Here is a 17,295-nt window from a genome sequence, read left to right on the forward strand (position 1 = left end):
ACAAACCAAAGAAAATAAATCAATCTGACCTGTTTTTTCTTATTTTGGTAAAACCTGACCTGTAACATCTTCCTTCTTGACATCTACATGTTTGTCCTTCTCATACTTTTTTTCAAACAAAAGATATAAAAGCTTGAAAAAAAGATGTAACAACTCCTTATAAAATCAGATGAAAACGGCTATAAAAGCAAGAAAAAAATATAAAAACTTTGAAACCATTGACGACGAATTACAGGTTTGCTGAGAAATTTAAAGGGAAAATATATGGGGGAATGTTCGTCAATTCTCTTTCATTAAGAGACATAAAATTAACTTCGGCAAAAAAAAAAAAAAAAAAATTAACTTCGGCACACAGGTCGAATCCACGATCCATAATATATAACCATCTTAATTGAACCACCAGACTAAGATACAATTTGAATATATATATATATATATATATATATATATTAAAATTGCAAAGAATTATTGAAGGAAAGACTTGTAATTGCAGTTGAGAGAAGACATAATCATAGAAACGTTGGAGCGAGAGATTGAGTTTTTGCCCGAAATTGATTACTTTAAGAGATTACGTTCTGGGATCAGGAATCACGATTCCCGGATATGTAAAGGTTAGTGGTGTCGAGGATGTTAAAGTGAACAAATGACGGTTTGTGAAAAATCACTAACACTGGTGATGCGAATCGTTGAAGATATTTTTAAAATACTTATCTGATAGTGTCGAACCCAGCTCAGAGAATGCTCTAACTAGTGACATTACCAATAGAACTATTTAATTATTTTGAATTATTGGCCCTATAAAATATTGAAACTTTTACACTATAAGTCACATTTACTCGTTCTTATTAGAGTGTAAGACAGTTTTCGCTGTTGACACTATTTACTCTCTCCCTCTCTCTCTCTCTCTCTCTCTCTCTCTCTCTCTCTCTCTCTCTCTCTCTCTCTCTCTCTCTCTCTCTCTCTCTCTCTCTCTCTCTCTCTCTCTCTCTCTCTCCCTCTCCCTCTCTCTCTCTCTCTCTCTCTCTCTCTCTAGAGTAAATGACGAGTCTTTAGTAAGAGATGGTGGTGGGTTCTACGGTGGTAGTGGAAACAGAGAGTTCGAATTCTCAGAGCTTTTGAATATGGATGGTGTTGGTGAAGGAAGAAAAAGGACTTTTTTTGTTGGGAGGTCTATGAACCGTAGCGATTTGGTTATAATTGGATGAAAATTCTGAAATTTTGGGGAAAAAAATTGAAAACAAAAATTGTTTTTTGCTCGTTTTCACTTGGTAAGGATTAATCTTACGAGATTTGTAGGTTTTAAGTTAAAAAACATGGAAGAAATGTTCGAAATGATGGTAAATGTATGTGGTGGCTCTGTTTTCAATCGAAGAAATAAAAACCCTTAGATGAAGAAGACGAAGTCGAAATTATCCTTATACCCTTCATCAAGGAAAAAAACAAAAAACAAAAAAAGACGCTGAATGTGCTTCGAACGCGAGACCAAATGGTAGTTTAACCACTGCACTACCTAGATTTGTTTGTTTTCATGTGCTGTTAAAGATATATAGTTGCACTTGTTTGGTGAAAAAAACTCTAAAATAAAATCCCAACAATTTCCATACAACTACTGCTTAATCGCTATTACATGACGCAAGACTGTTTCACATTAATCACACAATTGAATTACTCACGTTTATGGTACATGGCTTTAATTGATATTCAAACTTGAGAAATGTATGTTAAACTTATTCGGTGTACAAATGAATCATTGTACATGTGGAGAGTAAAATTTATGTGTACACGTTTTGATGCTATTAGCTGTACAAATACTGAAAACAATTACTTTTATTTTGTCGGGAGTTCGTAAGGAAAAGGTCAGTCGGAAGGTATATCTTTAAAAGTTATATCTTAGAAAAATATGAGTAAGTCACAATGAAATGTCGGTAACTATAAATTTTATAAATGTTCAGTGGGATATTTCTTTAGGTGAAAATATCCAAATAGACCTTTGTAAACTAGTGTACAAATGAATATTTGTTATCTAGTGTACATATGGACAATAATACAAAATATACATATGAATCGTTGTACATGTGGATATTAAAATTTTATGTGAAACAGTTTACACGTGGACAATGAAATATATATATATATACATAGTGATGATATTTGGACGGGTATGTATGTAACAAATTTATCATGTGTACATATGGACAATAAAACTTGCACATATATGTAATAAATTTACCAGGTGTACATGTTAATTATTGCATGATGGCCAAGGAGAGTAAGATTGCATTGATATGAGCATGTTGCGACGAAGAGGAGGAGGTCATGGCAAAGACGATGCAGAGGAGGAAGCTTGGTCGCGGTTATTTCGTGGATAATAGGAAAGATAGAAACGTGAAGGCAGTCGGCGGTGGTGCTATTTCAGTGGATAAAAGGCTCGAAAGCGCCGCAACCCACCATGGATCTCTACATTTTCAAGCTTTTACATTGGCTTGATATCAAAAAGACAATGTGAAGAATATTTTGACTCTTTTTTGTTTCGATTCTTTTTGGTTTTAGAAAAAAGAGAAACTAAAATTCTTTAGGTTAACATACAACCGTGATATATTGTTTTAATAATATATATTGTACACATGTGAAAATGTACACATGTACACATATAATCTTTGAACACATGTACACATGTAAACTTGTACACATGTTTATCTTAATTATCATTACTCTCTGATTATTTTTTAGAGAGAAAGAATCTATTAGAATTTTTTAATGGTAAAATTTGTGATTTTTATTCGAACCGGTGCCAAAAAAATCTCAAATATTTTTTTTAAATATGTCAAATTTTTGAAAAAAATTCTAAAATCATCTCATACTACTTACAGATGTGATATCTTGCATATTTTTTAGCTAATGAATTAGTATAAATCTATGATTAATCTGAGAATACTCAGAAATTAGTTTTGATTAAAAAAAATATTTGTATGAAATTGTTTGTATATTAATTAAGTATGGGTTATTGGTTGTTTTATTTTAATGGATTTGATAATCCGAACTAAATCTAGTGTTATTGGTTCTATGATTTTCAAATCTGTATTAAAATCATGTGTTATTGGTTTAATGATTCATAAATTCTGTATCAAATCAAGTGTTATTCAATCGTACGGATTTACTAATATATTTGATTTTATAATGGATTTGAATGGATTTGTTTGGATTTTTAGTTAAACATACAAAGACTCAAATCTGAGGGAAAACCTCTGGATTTGCATATTTAACTTGGATTTATAAATACTATATGGATTTCTAAATCAATCAAAATATATAAACCAATAACACCTTCCGACTCACGTGAATGAATCTAAGGATTTAACCGTGGCCCAGTGGTAATAGCAGTTAATGATTAACACCCTTTCCCATTTCCCATGTTCGACCCGACCAAACGCCCATTTGTTTTATTTTTTGTGTGTTTTTAATCAATGGCAAAATTGTAATTAATTCATCTTCTACCTATCGAATTTTCTAGGGTTTTGACGGCCGTTAACAATGGTTTCTTCCTAGATCACCTAACTTTTGTATTCTTCGTGTTGTTTTAGCTGCAAATTCGTTGATATATTTGCAAATAATCGATGTTAAACTAAAAAGTGATATTTTGATGAATCAATTTTTTTTTCCAATTATGCCGAAATCACCACGGTGGCTCACCGCCAAACCTTCTGCCGTCGCATTATCAGCTTCAACACCACTGTAGCGGCTCCGCTCGTGTCGCGAAATTCCTCCTCCTGAGCAACAGTTGCGTCTTTTGCACCGTTACCGTCGCGTCTCCCCGTTTCAAAATTCATTTTCTGTTTTATGTTTGTAACTAAAAAGTTGTTTGATAAAGAAAGTGACAACGTGATTAAAGTCTGTGGGGCCATTTAGTTAGAAAAATGAACTTAGTTTTCGTTCTTAGTCAAAAAAAAACTATCTTAATAGTAATAAGTGACTTAAAATGTAATAAAAAGATGAAAAGTAACCCATAGTGAAAAATACTCTAAAATATTTATCATCTCCCGCCATGAAGCAGCTTGTATTCAGGCACGGCTATGCTGATAGCATATGAATTAATATCAGCCAAATACAACAACAGTTTGTGAAGATAGAGTCACAATAGCAAGAGAGCATCAAACTGAGGGCTCAAAAACACATAAACAAGTGCTAACTCCATAAGCTGAGTTAGGAGCTCCTTCTATAAAAACCTGTTACATATATATTCAACCTCTTCCATACAATAACCTGAAGTCTACCCACAAATGAGTGACAACGAACTTACCAGAACAGAACCATTTTCGAATTTTACACAAGTGTGGATCCTAAAACCATACTAAGTATTTGATAGTGATTGTTTTTAAAGACTAGAGAATAAAATAACGTGGACAACAATATCCTTAGAACGCGACAATGTAATCCTATTACGGTTGGCAAAAATAGACTTTTATTAATAGAATGCAATTGAAGTACAATAAAGATTACAATTAATGAAATGGAACAAAGGCTAGAATCTAAAGAGAAAATGTAGAGAGAATGAGGTCGAGTATGTAGTGTGTCTAGGGTTAAAATGTGTGTCCTCTTTTCTCCGTTCTCCTTTCCTTTATAATCGCTCTTCCATTCAGCTGTTACCGTGATCGTATCCTGATCGATATGGGAGAAGCCGCCACGGGTAGTAACAGACCAGGCCCATTCTTTTTTTTGCGGGCCTTACTTTGGCGGTTTGTCTCGTCAGAATTTGGGTCAAACAACAAGAGAGGTTGGAAGTCCTACTTTTTAGATTCTTTGATGTTAGGGGAACACCAAGATATTTATAGAGATATCACCATGATTGAATCCTAACCTCGGAAAGATAGCCCGATTCTCTTCCATGTTTCCCCATGAAGGAACATAGCAGTTTTCTCTTTGTTGATTCCAAGGTCTTGTATGCTTTTAAAGCGAGCAAGAATATCAATATACCTTCAATAGAACTCTGAGTCATTGAAAAATATGAGGACATTGCCCGCGAAACTCAGATGAGTAACAAAGGGGGCGAGACATAACAGATGAGGGACGAAACTCTGGCTCATCACACCATGGTCGAACGTCTTGGATCAGACATCCATCACCAAGAAAAGAGATAAAACTTGATCTCCTTGCCTAAGGACATAAATCCAATTAGTTCTCTGTTGAAACCAATCTAAAAGCATATTAGTGAATCACTAAGAACTGACAATTCAACTCTCATTTACATTATCCATAATTATTGTTTCATAGGAATAAACAAATAAAACAAAAATGTAAAGTGTATAAAATTTACAAAAAAATTTATCCAATCAATTATTTCACAATTCCCCTTTTAAATGTGATATGTTGAGAACAAAAAGAACATATTACGTCACTGGTTTATATGAACCAGAATATCTATCTTTCGAGCAAATCAGAATAATTAACTGTTTGACATGTTTTGACAAATAGAGAAAAACCAAACTAATTTAATAAAACATGTGCTAAATTAGTTTAGCGAGTAGCATATCCAAGTCACTAAAAAAGCAAACAATAAACTTATAGCTTTTTTTTTTTTTTTTTTTTTTTTTTTTTTTTGTCACGGGCGGTCTCCGGAATCCCAGAGGACTCGAATCCAGATGCCTTGGGATCCAGTTCACTCTAGTGTTACCACTAGGCTATTCTGTCCCGGCACTTATAGCTTTCATTTATACGATATAAATATAAATTTCTTTTAAAAGTACAAAATCATATTTTTTTTGGGAAAACAACTTACTTTTATTAATCTTCAAATTGTTTAATTACAATAGCTTGAGAAAATTATTTGCTTTCGATAAAAAGCATAAACAACAAGATACACGAGATGAACTTTTAAAAGAAAATAACATCGAATTCAGAACAAAGTTGAAGGCGTCAATATGACCTTCACGACAGAGTTAGATAATATAATAATAGTTGAAAAGAGTGACGTTGAAAGCCAACATAAGCAAAAAATTAACAAGTTTTCTCTCAGGCACGAGTTCCGAGAAAGGTCTCCTACTTTCTGCTTATTCCTTTTATCCGCGGGCTACTTTCCTGTTTGAGTATAGATCTACTGCCAAAAGGATAATCTTTTCAAATTGTTCTCTTCTTTTGGAATAATCCATCGGTTCTTCGCACGGTCAGGTCTCTTATCCTCCGGGTTCTCCCCCGACCCGGGTCGGAGGGTCCGCCTCCACCGCTCCTTCCCGCCGGAAGCCACCGCAACAGACCATGGCGACAATCCCTGCAACTCTCTACGGTGAATGGATACAATTGCTGCTAGTGACCATTGGATAAGTAGGAAGGTGTTCTTCGTTTTGTCTGGAGTCAGACCGCTCTGTTCTTACAACTCTCTCCTCGTGAAGGAAAATCGTTTGGTTAATCTTCTTTTAGAATGCATCGTCGACTGTCCTCATCGGAGAAAGGAAAGCCATAGCCTTGAGCATATCCCTGCTCCTCGAATTGGAAGAGTCCGTGTCGCTGAACCGGACGCACCAATCAACACTCAAAAGCACTCCCTCACACTCATTGGTCGTGTGACCAACCCTTCGGTCCAGAAGGTCTGGGCTCTAATTCCATTCTTTACAGACCACTGGAAAGCGGATATTCCCCCTGTTGGATCAGATTTGGGAATGGGGATGTTACAATTCCAATTTGAACTTGAATCCGACCTGCTTACAGTTCTTGATAAGCGGCCTTACCACTATGCACGTTGGATGATCATTCTACAACGATGGGAACCCACAATCTCTCCTAGCTTCCCATCTATGATTCCTTTTTGGGTCAGAATTCAAGGATTCCCAATACATCTTTGGTCTGATGCGATTGCTCGAAGCATAGGAGAGGATTTGGGTACTTTTGAGACCTCAGATATTACTGATCAGGTTTTTCGCATGAGAGTTCATGTCAATGGGAGACTACCTTTGCTTAAATCCTCAGTGATTGAATACCCTAATGGCGACGAAATTGTGGCTACTCTCCTCTATGAAAAACTGGAGAGACATTGTTTAAAATGTGGAAGACTTGACCACGAAGTCAGGGATTGTCTGGAGGCAAAACATGAAAAGAAAGCTATGGTAGCAGCGCAGGAGGACGCTCTGAGAAGCAAGGCTTCTGTTACTAACAAGGATCCCCCACCTAGAAGCATCAATAGGCCTGGAGGACCTACTCGACATTCGCCAAGAAGAGAGGCCCGATTCAACCCCTGCTCTAGGAGGGCTCCAAACCACCAATCTCGGCGCTCTTACTCTAGAGATCCTCCACGCAATATGCCTCTCCACTCCCAATACCATTCCCATTATCGCCAGGAGCAGCCTAGACGCTCCAGAACTTCTGTAGTCAACGAAGAAGAGAATTACTCTCGCCAACCTCGAGATGGTCACCTTTCGAAGCGCTATAAGTCTCCTCCTCGTAGAGATCAGAGGACTGCTAGTGGGGATTCCCAGTCAGCTTCATCACCTCGTCCTTGGAAGGATGAGAGAAGAGAATCACAGGGAAGAGTTTCCCAAAGAGAAACTATAAATAGCAGACACATTTCTCATGCTGCTGATTCTAGGGGGATTCCCCGAGATCGAGACATATACTCCCCAGTGCGAGAGACTCTCGAGTCTACTAGGAAGGAGGTCCATGACGTTATGCTACAATATACGAACAGCACAGATCCGGCTGTGAGTGCTGCCCGGCGAGAACGGCTTAGACAAGCTGAAGCCCAGGGACGGCTCGATGCTTCTGCTGCAAGAATCCTTCAAGTGTGCCAGGAGCGTGAAGAGACGAGAACTGATCCGTCACCCACACCACCCACTAAATCGGCATCTCAGGACCGAGTTCCTCTAGCGTCCCGATTGGGCCCTCTGAACCAGAAACCCGACTCCTCATCTAGACTCCCCATTATGGACAGGCTGGGTCCACTACTAGATGAGATTACCGAACCCTCCTCGCAACCGCTTATTGAGGCAGCTCCAATCCCAAAAAGGAAGCCAGGAAGACCTCCAGGGAGCCGTAAGGCCAATGCAAGCCCGTCAGCTAAGCAGGTAGCCAGTGTGAAATTGAGGAAGTTGCACGCCTCCAAAGTGTAAGCGGAAGTTAGGCACCAGTAATGACAAAGATGGACAGACCTCCAATGCTCCAAAGCCTCCCAGAGCTAAACGAGCCTCATCTAATCGCGGGATTCCGCAGGGGCGTGAAAACTCGAACTCGGATGATGCCCCCATCTGTAACTTGGTGTCTCCAGCTATGCGGCGTAGGATGGATTTTCGAATCCAATCCAACCCCGTTCCTTAGCCGTAGCCAGCTGGAACTGTCAGGGGTTGGGGAATCCCCGGACAGTTCGAAGACTCGGGGAGATATCCAAGAAGTTCGATCCGGATATTCTCTTCCTCTTGGAAACTAATAACCCCAACGACGTTGTTCTCAAGAAGCTAGATCATTTACGCTATGAGTGCAACCTTCTTGTTCCCCCTACTGGACACGGAGCCGGGGGACTCGCCTTATTTTGGAAGCAGGAGCTTAATCTCCAAGTTTTAAACTCGTCCCTAAATGTAATTGACACTGTCATTGGTTTGAAGGAAAACGTTTTTACGCCTCGTTTATTTACGGTAATACAGACCGAACTCAGAGGAGAAATCTCTGGGACCAACTCCTCGACCTCTCAAATGCACGAGATGAAGCCTGGTTCATTACCGGGGACTTCAATGATATATTATGCAGTGACGAAAAAGATGGCGGTACTGACCGCCCTGAGGGTTCCTTCTCAGACTTCCGCACCTTCTTCTCTGAAGGAGATCTCTTTGATCTCCAACACACGGGGGACCCTCTTTCCTGGCGGGGAAATAGAGTCAATGGGGTAGTGAGATGCAGGTTGGACCAGGCGGCATCAAACACGAAATGGGCCGAGAACTTTCCCTCTGCTCGCTCCAATATCTCGGATTCGAGGGTTCAGACCATAAACCTTTAATCTCCTTCTTCGATAAAGGCGGAAGACGCAAACGAGGAATGTTTCGCTATGACAGGAGATTATGCAAAAACGAAGAAGCAAAATCGATCATTACTGCGGCGCTAACTGATTGCTCTGAGGCCTCGGTCTCAGAAAAACTTGCACACACTAGAGGTGCTATTTCGCTATGGAACCGGACTAAACAGAGAAACAGCAAGCTGGTGATCGAGAAGAAGAAGCTGGAACTCAATGAGGCGCTGTCAGAGCCGACTGATGATACTGCAAAAATCCAGGATATTAATAAACAGCTTACTGCAGCATACCTTGCTGAGGAAGACTACTGGAGACAGCGAAGCCGACTCCTCTGGCTGAAACTTGGCGACCGTAATACTGGATACTTCCATGCCATTACCAAATCCAGAAAGCGGGCCAACGCCTTCTCGGTCCTTGAAGATGCTGACGGCAAGAGGGTGGTCAAAGAGGAAGAAATCATTGAGGTTATAGGCGCATACTTTGACAAACTCTTCACCTCCAGCCCGGGCGAAAGGGCTCAGACAGTGATGCGGGCTCTACAGCCCATTGTGACGGCTGAGGATAACTCCCTTCTAACCTGTAAGCCCACTGAACTGGAGATCAGGGAAGAAGCTCTCTCTATCCATGCCGACAAAGCACCCAGGCCTGATGGCTTCTCAGCTGGGTTCTTCCACACCCATTGGGACACACTAGGTCCTGACATCGTCAGGGAGGTTCAGGGTTTTTTCGAGGGCGCGCCTCTACCAGAAGGAATAAATCACACTCACATCCGTCTCATTCCAAAAATCTCCAACCCGCAGAAAGTTTCCGATTACCGGCCTATCGCCTTGTGCAATGTGTACTACAAAATCTACTTCAAGATCATCACGAGAAGACTCCAACCGATGATGGGGAAGCTGATTTCTGAGAATCAGTCGGCCTTTGTTCCTGGCCGTGCGATTGGGGATAACGTTCTCATTACTCATGAAGTCCTCCATTATCTCAAGACATCTCAGGCGGAACAGTGAGTTTCCATGGCCGTGAAGAAGGATATGAGCAAGGCGTATGATCGTCTTGAGTGGGAGTTCATCGCGCTAGTGCTTGCTCGGTTGGGATTCCACCGCAGCCTCATCAGTTTGATCCTACAGTGTATCTTACATACTCCTTCCTCATTAATGGCTTGCCTAGAGGGAAGGTAGTACCGAGTAGAGGAATCCGTCAAGGCGATCCTCTTTCTCCCTACATATTTATTATGTGTAGTGAGGTTCTCTCGGGATTATGTAATCGAGCCCAAGAAGAAGGGTTAATACAAGGTATTCAAGTCTCTCGAGGCTGTCCAAGTATTAATCATCTTCTTTTTGCGGACGATACAATGTTCTTCCTCAATGCTAACGAGGAAAACTGTGAAGCACTGGAAAGCATTCTACACAGCTATGAAGAGGCATCTGGCCAAGCCATCAACAAGGAGAAATCAGCGATAACATTCTCCAAGCGAGCACCGAATGCCATCAAGAATCCTATCAAAGAGGCGCTGCAAATCCACATGGAGGTTGGAGTGGGAAAATATCTTGGGCTCCTGGAACAATTCGGACGTAAGAAACGGGACATATTTTCCTCCATAATTGACCGCATTCATCAAAAAGCTCGCGGGTGGTCTACAAAGTTTCTATCCTCCGCTGGGAAACTTGTTATGTTACAAAGTGTCCTCTCAGCTGTTCTTTCCTACCCTATGTCTTATTTTAAGCTACCGGTTTCTCTCTGTAAACGGATTCAATCCGTTGTCACCCGATTCTGGTGGGATAGTAATAGTGAAACCAAGAAGATGGCATGGGTTTCTTGGGACCATATGGCGAAACCCAAAGCGATAGGCGGGCTGGGTATGAAGGACTTTCAGCAGTACAATGATTCTCTTTTGGCAAAGACTGGCTGGAGACTTCTTAACAACCCCTCATGCCTCCTCGCCAAAATATTGAAAGGGAAATACTACCCTGACAGCGATTTCTTGATGGCGGGAACATCATCCTCTATCTCCCACGGCTGGAGGAGCATTCTTGTTGGACGGGAGCTTCTTATGAAAAACTTGTGCTGGATTGTGGGGGACGGCCAATGTATCAACGTCTGGGATGACCCATGGCTGAGTCTCAGCAAACAAGAGAGACCAATGGGACCACCAACGGAAGCCAGCGTCACACTTTCAGTCTCAGACTTGTTACTACCAGGGACGAGTGAGTGGGATGTTGAGCGCATTCGCCTCGTTCTACCTGAGTATGAAACTAAGATTCGCAGCATCACTCTCAGCATAACGGGGACTCCCGACAAACTCATCTGGCTAGGGACTAAAGATGGAATTTACACTGCAAAGTCAGAATATTATGCAGTGTCCGTTGAACTGGAAAATGGAAACCCGCAGGATGCAGACTTCGATTGGAAGAAGAACGTTTGGAACCTTGATTGCGCCCCAAAAGTTAAACATTTTGCATGGAAGCTTCTAAAGAGAGCAATACCTGTGGGAGAGCGCCTGCAAGAGAGACACCTAGACGTTGATCCAAAGTGTAAGAGGTGCGAGCACAATGAATCTATTCTTCATCTTCTCTTCCACTGTCAGTACGCACAGGAGGTGTGGCAGCTAGCACCCTTCACTACTGAAATGGAATACATAGGAATAATAGATTTAATGTCAAGTTGGCCTTCAATCTGTGCACACAAATGCTTACCTCCTTCTGGTTTTACTTCTGGAGCGTTATTTCCTTGGATCCTGTGGCCAATTTGGAAATCTAGAAACCAGTTTGTGTTTGAAGGAGTCTTCATCTCCCCTAAGGAAACTCTCTCCACCGCTATTAAGCTCGTCCGCGAATGGTGCTCGGACAGTAAGGCTGATCCAACTCGCCCAAGCGCTCGGATCAACAAACAGATGGCGCAAGGAGAAACCAGCGTAACGGCGGTGCGCTCAGATGCTGCGTGGATGGCCTCTTCAAACTTAGCAGGGTTAGGCTGGACGATACTGTCTGAGAGTGGTCATGAGTACAAGAAGCATGCAGAGTTCATACCTTCTCCGCTGGTAGCGGAAGGACTTGCGATGAGAGAAGCCATACAATCATGCCGCCGGAGTGATCTACATGACATCAGACTGGAGTCGGATTCGGTGCAGCTTATCCAGTGTGTTAACTCGAGGACGGTGGTTACAGAGCTTCATAGCATTGTGTCGGATATTTTAGCTTTTGCATCTGATTTCCGTTCAGTCTCATTTCTTTGGATTCCCCAAGAAAAGAACATGGCTGCTGATAGCTTAGCCAAGATGGCCTTAAATGCGTTAGACAATGTTTTGGTTGTGGATGCTATTAATGCTCCCAACTAACTTTCTTCTATCAATTTAAATGTGTTTAAAAAAAAAAAAGGCCAACATATGAAAAAGTGAAAATAGCTCAATTACCTCTTCATGCTACACAAAAAGACAAATTGGTAAAAAGAACAAAACTATAAAGCACAGTGACAAATCCGAGAGAACATCTCCTTTTTGCAGGAGGATGATGGAAACAGAATTAGAGATATGATATGTGGAAGCAACGTGGTCTAGTAGTCAAGATTTAAAAGTTTTTACACCAAGTTTAGGATTCGATTTCTAGAAAAAAACGTATTTTCTTACTGATTATAGGATATTAGATTTTTTGAAATTTTAAAGTGCTGTAGGCAAAGCCATTTGTTGTGGTGGTGTTTTGCAGAGAGAGTATATCCATCATAGATGTCGTACATGCAAAATCATTTGTCGATCCAAGTGTTATGGGGAAAGCTATCGTTGTTAGTGTAACTGTTCATCTTGTTCGTATATGTTGTAGATAGTTAATCATCGTATAATAGAATGTATATTATATAATATGATGATGTAATCGATGATTTGACCAGGGTTAAAAGAAAAAAAAAAGATATGGGTTGATGAACCCACCGATAAATTTTTTATAAAAAAGAGTACATAATATACAAAAATTAAAGGTAGTGGTAAACCAACCGAAAGTCTTTTACAGTTAACCAAAAAGACCGAAGCCACACAATCCATCTCAATGGATCTAAGTCTTAACGGACTAAATTGAATACTGATAAAATCATAAGTATTATTATAATATTGTTTCAATCAAATTAAAATATACATAATTTATGGATACGAAATTTAGGTGTAGCGTAAGAAATTACATAGTTCTTATAAAATTACAAAGCTACATACATAGTTCTTATAAAATTACAAAGCTACATAACTTGAACCCATCTTTCTACATTTCTCTTTGAATTGAATAACAACACAAATTAAATTGCATAATTAGATGTATATTTTTAATTTATGAACACTTTGATCATTTTACATCGAACAGTTATTGTCTTTAACATAATCCAAAATATTTGTAGATTTCATGAAATTAAAAAGCTATCACTAAAAAAAAAGGTACCTTCACTAAAATATTTCACCAATTATCACTAAACATAGGTCGGCCAGTTCAATAAAAATAAGATTGTATTCTAGTAGTAATAGTAAAGTTAATGCTAATATCTAGTCACTATAACGTTGTACCCACATATTATATGAATGATATATTACCAAAAATTATTTATGAAACATATCAATTATAGAAAAAAGTAAACCAAATAATTTAGATCAAATTAGTATTTCAACTCAGCCCTTAATTCAAAAAAAAAAAAAAAATAGTATTTCAACTTAATTATGTAAATTGTTTCTCTTATAAATTTAGTTACAACTTTACTACAAAACAGAAATTTGCGCACTGAAACAAGGAAGCAGAGTAATAAACTAATTTTTTTATTATAACGCCTACACATCTATATCTAATTATAAAATAGAGTTTAATCACTTGAGAGGCTGCCACGTCAGATTACACGTCACTAAGTCTGAGTCCCTGGATGCTATATCTGTTTCGTCCTGCAAAGTGTAGCGTTTCATTTATTTGGAGATCATGTGAGCTTTTAACCATACGCGTTTTTAGATAGATTTGGCTTAAGTTCGTACCGTGATTTGATGAAGTTAACCCTAATCTGATGAAGTAGAGACATGTTCCGGAGTCTTCTCTTCTACATTCAACGGCGACGGTAACTTTCGAGCTTCTTCGCGATTTCTGTAACGGAGTGTGTTATGGTTTCACCGTGTTAAATCCCATTAAATCAGACGTCCACGTTGTGTTCTTTAATGTGTTGCTTGCGTCACCAAGACGGTGAGCTTTTGGGTATAAATATGTCACCTTCACTCTCAGCTTCGATATATTAAAAGTCGGAGGAGGAGGAGACGAAAGCACCACTTCCATCTCCGGCGTTACTAAAGAGTTTTCCCCGTGGCTGGAGACTGTAGTCACCTACGAGGTTTGAGCTCCAGAAGCTGGATGGATCTCTCTTTCAACACGAGATCGGTGTCTCCGGCCGGCGCCGGCTCAGGTGAGAAAGAGCCGGAGAGGACCAAGGTCAAGAAGCTTGCAGTATATGGGAATCTCATATTTGGTAACACTCATTTTTCTCAACTTTTATTTTGTACTTTGTGAGATCAAATCAAGAACTCCTTTTTATTTTATTTTTAAATGCAGAGATTGTTGGGGAAAAAAAAAGTTCTTTTAGGTAAGATTAATAATTTTAAGTGATTGTTGAAAGAACGACAACAAGTGTTGTTGATTTCATCTTTAACTCTCTTCTTGATTTCAATTTATAGGTGGTTTTGACACTGCTCATGCGCCTTCTAGGTACCTCTACATCATTCTTTGGGATTTGGTTTTGTATATGAATCAACTTTGACTTTGAGTTTTTTTTTTAATTTTTTTTTTAATGTATACGTAGAGCTTTTGATCCAGCTGCTATCAAATTTAGAGGTGTTGATTCTGATATCAACTTTACTGTTGGTGATTACGAAGAAGATATGAAGCATGTTTTTTTATATGAATGTAGTTTTGGGTTCCTCTTTTCTCCCGAAGCTGAAGCTACCACATACCATTGCAGTACTTTGTTTCATGTATCGATTGACTCTAACTATCATAGATTCATGATTAATAGACATTCCATGTTTATTTTTTCATGTCTGCTTACATGAGTTTATTCGTGTTTTCATGTCTGCTTACATTAGTTTACATGAGCTAGCTTTAGTTTATTCATGTTTTTATGTATGTTTACATGAAATTAATTGTTAATGACTTCCTTGAGGTCATGTTTACTTATTCAGACTCCTAAGACTATATACAATAGATTCAACACACAACGCCCTCCACATCATCTTCTCTTTCTTCCACATCAGTTTCTCTCTCTTCCAACTAATAATTCAACTCCCACTCATTTTTTATACTCTACAATGGTTTGTTTAAAATAAAATTCAACACCCTACCCTACAATTTTTATTTTCCATTTTTTTGTTTTGTTTTACATCTTTTATTTTGTAATTACATATTAATAATTATTATTAGTTTAAATTAAATTACAATACTTAAGAGCTATATAAATGATTAAATAATTTAGGTTTAATTTTATAATTTTAATAAAAATATCAATTATTTAAGACATGAAATATAAAGAATTATTATTAAAAAATAGAATTACGAAAATTTAAAATTTAATACAATACATTAATAAGCACACAACACAAATAATAAAACACATAACATAATTAGTACAATAAACACAACTCACAAACTTGAAAATCTTTCTAACCACGGAACATGCTGAATTTTTGCCATATGTGTTTGACTAGATCTGCTTGCAGTTCGTGATGCACATTTGAATCCCGCAACTCAGATCTAGCACGCACGTGATTTGCAAATGAAGGTAACACTTCGGTCGAGAATGGTTGTGGGGCATTAGATCCACTTGCCTCAGATTGATCATAATCGGTCCAGAGTTGAGCATATGTATCTCGTTCATCCTCAACAATCATATTATGCAATATGATACATGACCTCATTATGATAGCCAAATCAGAAATTTCCCACAAGCGAGCTGGTTCCCGAATGATTTTAAATCGAGCCTGCAGCACTCCGAATGCACGTTCAATGTCCTTCCGACATCCCTCCTGAACTTGTGCAAATAACTTGTCTTGTTCACTCTGTGGAAGCCTAATCGATTTGACGAAAGTAGGATAAGAAGGATATATACCGTCAGCTAGATAGTACGCCATATTGTAAGGTCGTTGGTTCACGAAGAAGTTCACTCTTGGAGTATTTCCTTGTTCAACATCATCGAACACTGGTGAACGATCTAGAACGTTTATATCGTTCAATGTGCCTGGACATCCAAAAAAAGCATGCTAGATCCATAGATCATGGGTTGCGACCGCTTCAAGAATAACTGTGGTAGTTCCCTTGTCTCCCCGAGTATATTGTCCTTCCCACGCTTTAGGACAATTTTTCCATTCCCAGTGCATGCAATCAATATTCCCAATCATTCCCGGGAACCCTCGCATTTCACTAACATGCAAAATTCTTTGTAGGTCATCTTCAGTTGGGGCTCCCAGATACACTTGCTCGTACAATTGTATGATTCCCTTACAAAACCTACGCAAGCACTCCAAAGCTGTTGTACCTCCAATTTTGATGTATTCATCAACTGCGTCGGCTGCCATACCATATGCTAACATCCGCATGGTTGTGGTACATTTCGCTAGTGGAGATATACCTTCTTTATTAGCTGCATCAAATCGTTGAGTGAAGTAATCGTCACTTCTTGATAGGTCCTCTACAATTCGGAGAAAGACATGTTTCCGCATCCGAAATCGTCGACGAAACATTGTATCATCATATGTAGGTTGATTGGAAAAGTAGTCGTCAATCAATCTTTGATTTGCCGCTGCATGATCTCTTTTGTGGTATCTCATCTTGCTACGAGGTGGATAGTCTTCCTCGATTTTCTTTCGACGCTCTCTAAACTGGTTGAGGATATACCTTTCTTCAATTTCAGATTGTCTTTTGTAAGCTTCGATATCAAAAAGAAGTTCTGAAGGATCCATATCAAAAGGAATTTCCGATGGATCCATTGTGGTATTGGTACATCAATGAAAGAATGAGTCTTTATTTATAAGACAATGAAATCGATAGATCATGTTCAGTGGTTGGAGGATAAGATTTTTACATTGAAGAAAAAGTCATGGGCACTCGACAGCATTATTAAATCGTGTTGAGTGGTTAGAAGATAAGATTCTCCCATTTAAAACTGAAATTGACAGATAGCATTGATTGAAAAGTCACGGGCACTCGACAGCATTATTAAATCGTGTTGAGTGGTTAGAAGATAAGATTCTCCCATTTAAAGCCGAAATTGACGGATAGCATTGATTGAAAAGTCACGGGCACTCGACAGCTTTATTA

General features: G+C 39.0%; 1 pseudogene; it reads right to left on the minus strand.

The window, feature by feature from the left end:
- Positions 1 to 15,641: 15,641 nt before the first annotated feature.
- On the minus strand, positions 15,642 to 17,147 carry LOC106388358 (annotated as a pseudogene).
- Between the last annotated feature and the right edge of the window lie 148 nt (positions 17,148 to 17,295).

This window comes from Brassica napus, chromosome C2, assembly GCF_020379485.1.
Source record: "Brassica napus cultivar Da-Ae chromosome C2, Da-Ae, whole genome shotgun sequence".
Lineage (NCBI taxonomy): Eukaryota > Viridiplantae > Streptophyta > Magnoliopsida > Brassicales > Brassicaceae > Brassica > Brassica napus.